The following is an 8,828-nucleotide window of genomic DNA, read 5'->3' as shown; positions in this document are numbered from 1 at the left end:
TTGAGCACTACTTTTGATCCACTCCAATTATTCTCTTGTAGAAATTGTGTTAGATCCCTATAATACTAGTGATTCCCGCATTACTATTGTCATTGTATCCCTTATTGTTATTGCTGTGCCCCTATATTATTATTGTTATGTTGGTTATTATCATCCCTTAGACTCATATATAGAGAAAGGAGGTTTTTTCATTTGTATAATCCAATAATTTTTCATTTATGTAATGTAAAGGAGGTTTCCCCCTTGAAGAAGCTAATTTTGAAGTCATTGATCTATCTTTTCTTCTTTTTTGTGAGCTAGTTGCATAACAATTGGAATCAAAGCTTTGGATTCTAGGGTTTCTCTGCTTCAAATAGGCCATCGTGGAATTTTCATTATAATTTTTTTTCTACAATGTTTCATCAGTTAAAATTAAAAGCCATTTGTGCCAAAATTTTGATGAACCTTGGGTAAAAATTACAGATCTTGTCTCTCTATATTTTCGGAGATATGAGCCTGGGAAGGTGGGGTTTCTATAGGTTCTTGAATTATATCTCAAATAGGTGACCTGGGGAAAATCATCATAACTTTGTCTCCCAGAATCAGATTGAAATTTCGTAAAATGTTACATAAAGACGAGAGACATTAGATTTCTGTGTATCAGTTTTAGGTATGAAGGTAAAAATGTGACACATGGCACTTCCTACAATTTATCTCTACTCAACTAGTCTATAATCAAGTCATTAGGGGAGAGCTGGCACAACTCTTTCATAGAGAATCCAATATTGATCAAACTTGTGGGGTTGGAAAGAAGGCTCAGAGGGCTACCATAGGACATAATTCAAACGTTTTAGATTTGAAATTATAGAGATAAAACAGATTCAATATTAAGCTCCTACAAAAAGAAAAAAGGTGTTTAGCTTTTTTTTTAACTTTGAATAAATTTGGTTTAAAAACTTAGTTGAAGGAATTCAAAGGGAATAGTGAAGCATAATTATTATTAATTGATGAACCAAAGAAAGAAAATAGAAACACCTAGTAAGCAACCTAAAGGATCTAGCATGACTCATGAAGAAGAGGAAGAAATGCAACATGATATATCAAAAAGTAAGAGAAGCTAAGATGGATGGTTTAAAGAAGGGTGTGGAAGCTAAGATGGATGGTTCATGTTATCACTGTAAAACTTCCTTAAAAAATTTGGACAACTTACATGGTTTCTCAATTCTTGTATCAGTCATGGTCAAGTCATGGTGAAGTTATTTTTATGTTTTAGAGTCCAAGTCATAGGGTTAGAGTCTCATGTCCATCTTCAAATAAAGTTTGATAGCCTCATTCCATGTCCTAGAAGCCTCACCATGAGTTTGGAAGTCATATCTCACATTACGTTGGGGAAATTTTCAAACTAGCTTCGAAATCACTGAACTAGGAGTTTTCGCAGCGCGCTACGAAACCCCTGTAGCAGCCTGTTTTAGCAGAAAAACTCTGTTTTCTGCTTTTACTAGTAAATTTCCAAAAGCTTTCCTGCGCAGCTGAGAACTTAATTTTGCAAACTGAAAGAGGCTTTTCTTCCTAACATGCTGCACTAAAAAAACCTCTTTCATTTTCTTCAAATTCATTCTGAGGTGAGAGAAATTTATAGTTAAACTTGCGCTATGAAACTGCTGAAAGTCAAGCTTTGTCTTCTCGTTTTAGCAGTCTTTTTCAAAATCAGTTTTTGGTTACAGGAAGATGTATTTTGGAATTATGAGGTAGGTTTATCTTCATCAACTCTCCTAATACAATAAACTATCTCAATTTCTTCATAAGTGTTTTCAGTTGGGAGATAATAAGCTTTCTTTGAAACCCTAATTTCAGAAAACGGATTTTTCCTGTTTGCCACGTGTTTTTCAAGGATAGTTTCTGGATAACTGGAGTAATTTTTTCAAAAACCAGGAGAGGTTTTTGTTCTAGAAACCATGGGCTACAGAAAATTCCTTCAGTTTTGAAAAATGTGTCATGGATGAAGAGATAAAGGCTCTGTCCCACGTGCCATTTTCAGGGATCTAAACCTAAAAACAGGGAAACATGTTCCCTAATTTCTAGGGTTTGTCATCAGCAGTTGGGTGACCACGTGGGAGGCTTCATCGAATTCGACTTCATGGAGTTTTAGGTGTCAAATAATGCTTTAAATGCTTGGATAAGGTTGTTGAATCATGATAAGGAGTTACACTCCTAGTTGTATTAGGTCTCTAGGACTGCTAGTTAGGTGTCATTTGCATTTAATAGTTAGTTTTGAGTGTCATTAGGTGTCATAGTAGGATGAATTCGAATTCCCCTCATGCTGGAGGAGGAATATCAGTTATGTAAAGAGCTCTATATATAGCAGAAGAGCTGATGTACAAAGGGTTGGAAATTTTTATGAAAAAGCTTGTATTTGGCATATGTAAGACTCATTTTCAATAATGCATGCTTGACTTTACTTCTCAGGATTCATGAAGGGCTTTTTATGTTCAGAATATGTGATTTTGTCCTTTTCTTAGTTTTGTTTACAGTGTTATGGATGTATAATCACTCAGAATTCACTGAATGTGCTCTGACTTCCTGTATACATGCATAAACTATGTGGTCCCATATGAGTTATGTTCTGAATGTTTAAACGTTGAATGCCCTGACTTCCATGTAAGGTTGAGCTCATTGTTATATTGAGGTGTTGTTGACTCCATAAGCCCAATGGATAGTTTGTTTAATGTGTTTCCACCATTCATATTTTTTACAGTTGTTCTATAAGAGTTAGCCATCTTATCTTTATCAAAATCATTAACCTTTGAGAGAGCCCTCTCAGGTTGAGGAGGCTAAGCCTCAGCCAAAAGTTCGTTTGAAATAGTTACATAAGGTCTTCCTGATCAGCAGCCTATCAGGGGCATGATTTTGTGATAACAGTTCAAATAAGGGCATGGAAGATAAAATGGATGGTTTAAAGAAAGGCGTGAAAGCTAATATGGATGGTTTAAAGAAAGGCGTGGAAGCTAATATGGATGCTATGGAAGCTACGATGAATGGTGTGGAAGCTAATATGGATGGTGTAGAAGAAAAACTTAAAGGAAATGGAGAAGATTTGAATATAGATTTGACAATGTTGCTACAAGAAATTCTTACTAATGGTGAAAGGATAGTAAAGTAAACTCATGATGAGAGCAAAAGAAATGCTAATAATTATTATATAGACTCTAACATTGGATTGAATACCCACCATGTTCCAAATATCGATATGAGGAAGTTTGATGCCAAGGATCTCATAACATGGATACTACAAATGGAGCAATATTTCGATCTCCATAATGTGGAAAACACACAAAAGGTACACATTGCAACTTTATATTTGGAACCAAATTTGTTTGTATAGTGTCGATGGATTTTCTCTCGTAAAAAAATTGTCACTTGGGAAATTTTTACAAAAGAAATGATAACACATTATGAGGATAAAAAAGCAACATCTTTTTTAGCCAATTGATAAATATCAAACCAAAGGGTCCAATGATGAAGCACATTGAGGACTTCCAAAAATTGAATATAAGGGTAAAAGATATTCTAGAGGAGCATAGAATTGATGTGTTCATAGGAACTTTAAAGGATAACATCCAACATGAGGTTCACCTTTGGGAACTCGATTCATTGGAGAAGGCATTAAGGTTGGAAAGAAAAATGGAAAAAAAAAATGGCAACAAGGAAGCCTACCACTCACAACTATAAATATGGAAGTGTTGTTGCCCCTATCCTTCCATAACCTACAAGGTTGACACCACAACAATTGGAAGAAAAAATAGCAAAATGGATTTGTTACAGTTGTGATAGCAGATACACTAAAGGTTGTAAGTGTGTTGAGAAGAAATTATTTTACATAGATTGTGAATGGGAGGAAGAAAAGGAACAAGAAACATCAAAAGAAGAGGATATACACCAGGAAGAAACCCTAGAGAAAGAAGAAAATAATCTGACCATACCTTGTAATGCATTGGTCAAAATTACCACTCCTCAAACTATCAAGATAAAAGGACATATGAAGAAGCAAAAGGTAATAATGTTGATTGATTCAAGAAGTACCCATAATTTTATTCATTGTAGGATAGCCAAGGAATTGAATTTCTTCATATATCTAGCACCAGAGTGACAAGTGATCGTTGCAAGTGGAGGAACCATAAACTTCTTTACAAAGTGACATAATATCTAGCTATCCATGGAAGAATATCTATTGAACAACCCAATGATTTCCATTCAGATGGGTGGTGCTGATGTTATACTAGGAGTCCGATGGCTACAATATTTGGGTAGGATAGCTTTTAATTTTCAAGAACTTCTCATTAATTTTTTACAGAAGGAAAGGAAGTTGTATTAAGGGGTTATCACAGAAAAATTGTGAGATATAATCAGCTCTAATGGAATGACAAAGCTTCTAAAGAAATAACAAAGAGGCATAATTGAAAAATTATGTTTGCTAGATGTTCCCACATTGAAATCATATATTTATCCATATCTCAAAAAATTCTTGAAAAATCATTCCAAGGTATTTGAGACTCCCAAAGACCTCCCACCTATTCATGACCATGATCATTCTATTCATTTGATTCTAGGAAGTGTTCCTCTAAACCTAAGTCCTTATAGATATCCGTATGCCCAAAAGAGTGAAATTGAATGTATGGTTGCAGAAATGCTAAGGCCTAGTATAATTCAACCTAGTCAAAGTTCTTTCTCTATTCGAGTACTATTGTTGCATTAGAAGGATGGATCATGGTGCATGTGTATATATTATAGGGAGCTCAACAAGCTTAGTATTAAAGACAAACTTCCCATTGTTGTCATTGATGAGTTATTGGATGAATTGCATGGACCAATTTACTTCACCGTGTTGGATATTCATTCAGGATATCATCAAGTCAAATGAAGACTAAAAAAATTCTTAAAACAACATTTAGAACTCATGAGGATCATTATGTATTTTTGGTTATTTCTTTTGGCCTTACCAATGCACCTTATACATTTCAAGGTTTAATGAGTTCCATTTTCAAACCCTTCCTTAGAACATTTGTGTTAGTTTTTTTTTTATTATATACTAATATACAACAAGTCTTAGAAGGATCATGTTCAACATGTTGATAGGGTGCTCAAACTATTGGAGGAGAAACAATTATATGGAAAAATCTCCAAACATTTCTTTAGAGTAGAAGAGGTGGAATATCTGGGTCATATTGTATCTCAAGAAGGTGTTAAGGTAGACCCTAGTAAAATTAAAGCTATTAAGTAATGGAAAATCCCCACATCCATAAAGAATCTGCGAGTATTTCTCAGATTGACAAGTTATTATCGCAAGTTTGTCAATAATTATGGGAGAATAGAAGCACCTATAACAACATTATTGAAGAAAGGTTCATTTTCATGGACTCCATAAGCAACAAAGGCCTTTCAACATCTTAAAGAAGCAATGTGCCAAGCACTAGTCTTAGCTATACTAAACCTCACAAAAACCTATATTGTGGAATGTGATGCCTCAGGAAATGGAATTGGTGTTGTTTTAATGCAAGAAGAAAGACCCATTTATTTCGAAAGACATTTAATCAAATGAAAGTATTTACACAAAGCTATTTATGAGAAGCAAACGTTGGAACTTCTACATGCACTTAGGAAATGGCGATCCTACCTAATGGGAAGACACCTCAAGGTAAAAATGGATCATGATAGCCTTAAGTAATTTTTAGAACAAAGATTATCTTCAAAAGAGCAACAAAAATGGGTCAAAAATATGTTGGGTTATGACTTTGAAATCATCTACAAAAAATGGAAGAAAAATCTTGTGGTAGATGCACTCTCAAGAAATGATAAGGATGTGGAAGCATTGCTTTACGCCATTTCTATTATCCAACTAGATTGGATAAATGAAGCAAAGGATGAATGGAAGAATGATGAAGAAGTGTGGGCACTCATTCAAAAGTTACAACAAGATCCTACTACATCCTATACATTTAGCTTGAAAAATGATTTGTTATGGTACAAATACCTATGTAAGAATTCCCAACTCAAACAAAATATTCTTATGGAATTCCACACCTCTCCCTTAGGAGGGCACTCAGGATTTTTAAAAGCCTACCATAGGGTTAAGAAGGAATTTTTTTGGGATGGCCTTAAATCTGATATTCAAAATTTGTGGCAGAATATTTGGTTTTCCAACAAAATAAAGTTGAAACAATTAAGACCCCAGGTCTATTACAACCTTTATCCATTCCAAGCCAATGTTGGGAAGAGGTTTCAATGGATTTTATCACAAGTTTACCCAAGTCCAAAGGAAAGAGTGTGGTCATGGTGGTAGTTGACAAACTTACCAAGTATGCACACTTTTGTGCATTATCTCATCCATTTAAATCCATTAAAATTTCTACTGCAATTATGGAAACAATTCAAAAGCTACATGGAAACCCAATGATTATTGTAAGTGACAGAGATCCCATTTTAATTGGAAATTTTTAGACAAAATTATTTTCTTGTCTTGGTACTCAGTTAGCTCATAGTTCATATTATCATCCTCAATCTGATGGGAAAACTGAGATAGTAAACAAATTTTTGGAAGGATATCTTCGTTTCTTTATATCTAATAAATGAATATAATGGGTCAAATTGTTTCCTCTGGTTGAATGGTGGTATTACATTTCCTTCCATACTAAAAAAAATGACCCCATTTATGGCACTTTATGAATATCATCCACCATCCATCACATCATATTTAAGAGAAAATTCTAAGGTTCAAGGAGTGGAAGATCACATCGAGCATCAACAACAAGTTCTCCAACTCTTAAAGCATAACCTCACTTTGGCATAGAATATAATGAAACAACAGGCATATCAACATTGCAGTGAAAGAAGTTTGCATGTAGGTGATTGGGTATTTCTATGGATACAACCATATAAACAAATTTCCCTAAAGAAAGGTAAGAATGATAATAAATTATGACCAAATTATTATGGTTCGTACAAGGTGTTGCAAAAGATTGGTAGTATGGCATACAAATTGGAGCTTCCTGCAGCTCCCTAAGTGCACCTAGCTTTCCATGTTTCATGCTTAAAGAAGTTTATAGGTGACAAGCTCCCAGATCAAACAATATTTCTAGAACTTAACAAGGAAGGAAAAATCATATTGGAACCTGAAGCAGTCATAGAAGAAATAACTCAACAGCTACGAAATCGACCAATTTCAGAGTATCTCATCAAGTGGAAGAACTTATCCATTGAAGCTTCCACATGGGAGGATGAGAATTTTATACAGAAGCATCCATAACCACTCAAGCATTGAGGACAACACTTTTTTGAAGGAGAGGGGCATGTTGGGTCCCTATAATACTAGTGACTCCCCCATTACTATTGCCATTGTATCCCTTATTGTTATTTTTGTGCCCCTATTGTCCCCATATTGTTATTATTATGCCCCATAGAAGCCCACTATTTTTATTGTTATCCCTTATATTATTATTGTTATGTCGGCTCTGATTAGATTGTGACCCCTTAGAACCCTATATATAGAAAGGACATTTTGTCATTTGTATCATCAAAGAATTGTTCATTTGTGTAATGTAAAGGAGGTTCCCCATTCAAGGGGCTAATTTTGAAGTCATTGGTTTATCTTTTCTTCTATTTGTGAGTTGGTTGCACAAAAAATTGCTTCACCCTTCAATTTCTAAAACTCGATCTCCAACTCCTTATACTACTTCCTCATTCCATTTTCTATTTTCCTTCCTTCTTCTAGCTACGTTTTCATATCTGAAATTTCTTCATTGAAGGCACACTTTTTTTCATAAAAAATATGTAGCAGCATTCATTGATCTTTACTTTCAGTTGTGAGTCTTTTCATTTCTCCTTCTAGGGCCATTATCTTGGATTTCTCATAATATTTTCAATCACTAGAGGTTTCATCTTATTCTTGGGAGGATGATTAATTTGTTACTGGAATAAAAGTATAAGCTTTGCATTTTTCTCCATTTATGAAAAATGCAATTTTCCTCCATGATACAAATTCAACGACCTATCCAACATTTCTTTGCTTATCTCATATTGTGTCACATACATGTTAATATATTTTTAGATTCTATTTAAAATAATATTTTTAGCTAAATCAATAGATTCTTCTTAAACTCCATACTCAACCGATAGAAAAATATCTTCATCAACAGATAACAAATATGAATCCAAATTCACTCTTGAAGTTGAAAATTTTTCCTTTGTGAACTAATGGAATACCTTGCTAATCCATTTCATAAAATTTTCAAAAATTCGTCCAAAATTTCCAAGATACACTCTCCAATGATCAAGTTGTACCTGAGAGCCCCTCTTTGATACCAATTTTTGGAAACTAGGTCACTACTGAGAGGGTGGTCTATATCAGTAGCAAGAGCGCATATAAAAATTTTCTCCAAATTATTCATATTTTACCATGCACAAAATGAAACAAAAATAATAGATCAAAGCATCAAACTAAACATGCAACCATAAAAGCAGTCAACATAATGGACATAAGTTATCGCACTCACACACAATGTTGTGAGTACTGTCATGCAAGTGTCACCACATTCATCAAAGTGTCTATATGAAGTGTCGCACTTGTTTCTTTCACCATTTAACGATCCCACCATCAGTCACATTGAGCATGTTGTCTTTTTAATTCGAGGTGTCTTGTTGTCGAGTCGTGTCGTGTGTGTGTTCTCAAGGTCGTTTATGCACAAGTTCACTTACTCACACACTTAATCATTTGAATAAAACTTTGTCAATCAGACCAACCCCAATAGTCTTACCTTCATTGAGCTGCAATGTATAGTATCCTCCCTTAGCTATCA

This window comes from Pinus tabuliformis, chromosome 8 (assembly GCF_031772625.1).
Source record: "Pinus tabuliformis cultivar Carrire ecotype Pingquan chromosome 8, CPIR1, whole genome shotgun sequence".
Lineage (NCBI taxonomy): Eukaryota > Viridiplantae > Streptophyta > Pinopsida > Pinales > Pinaceae > Pinus > Pinus tabuliformis.
Note: the sequence above shows the minus strand (reverse complement) of the source record.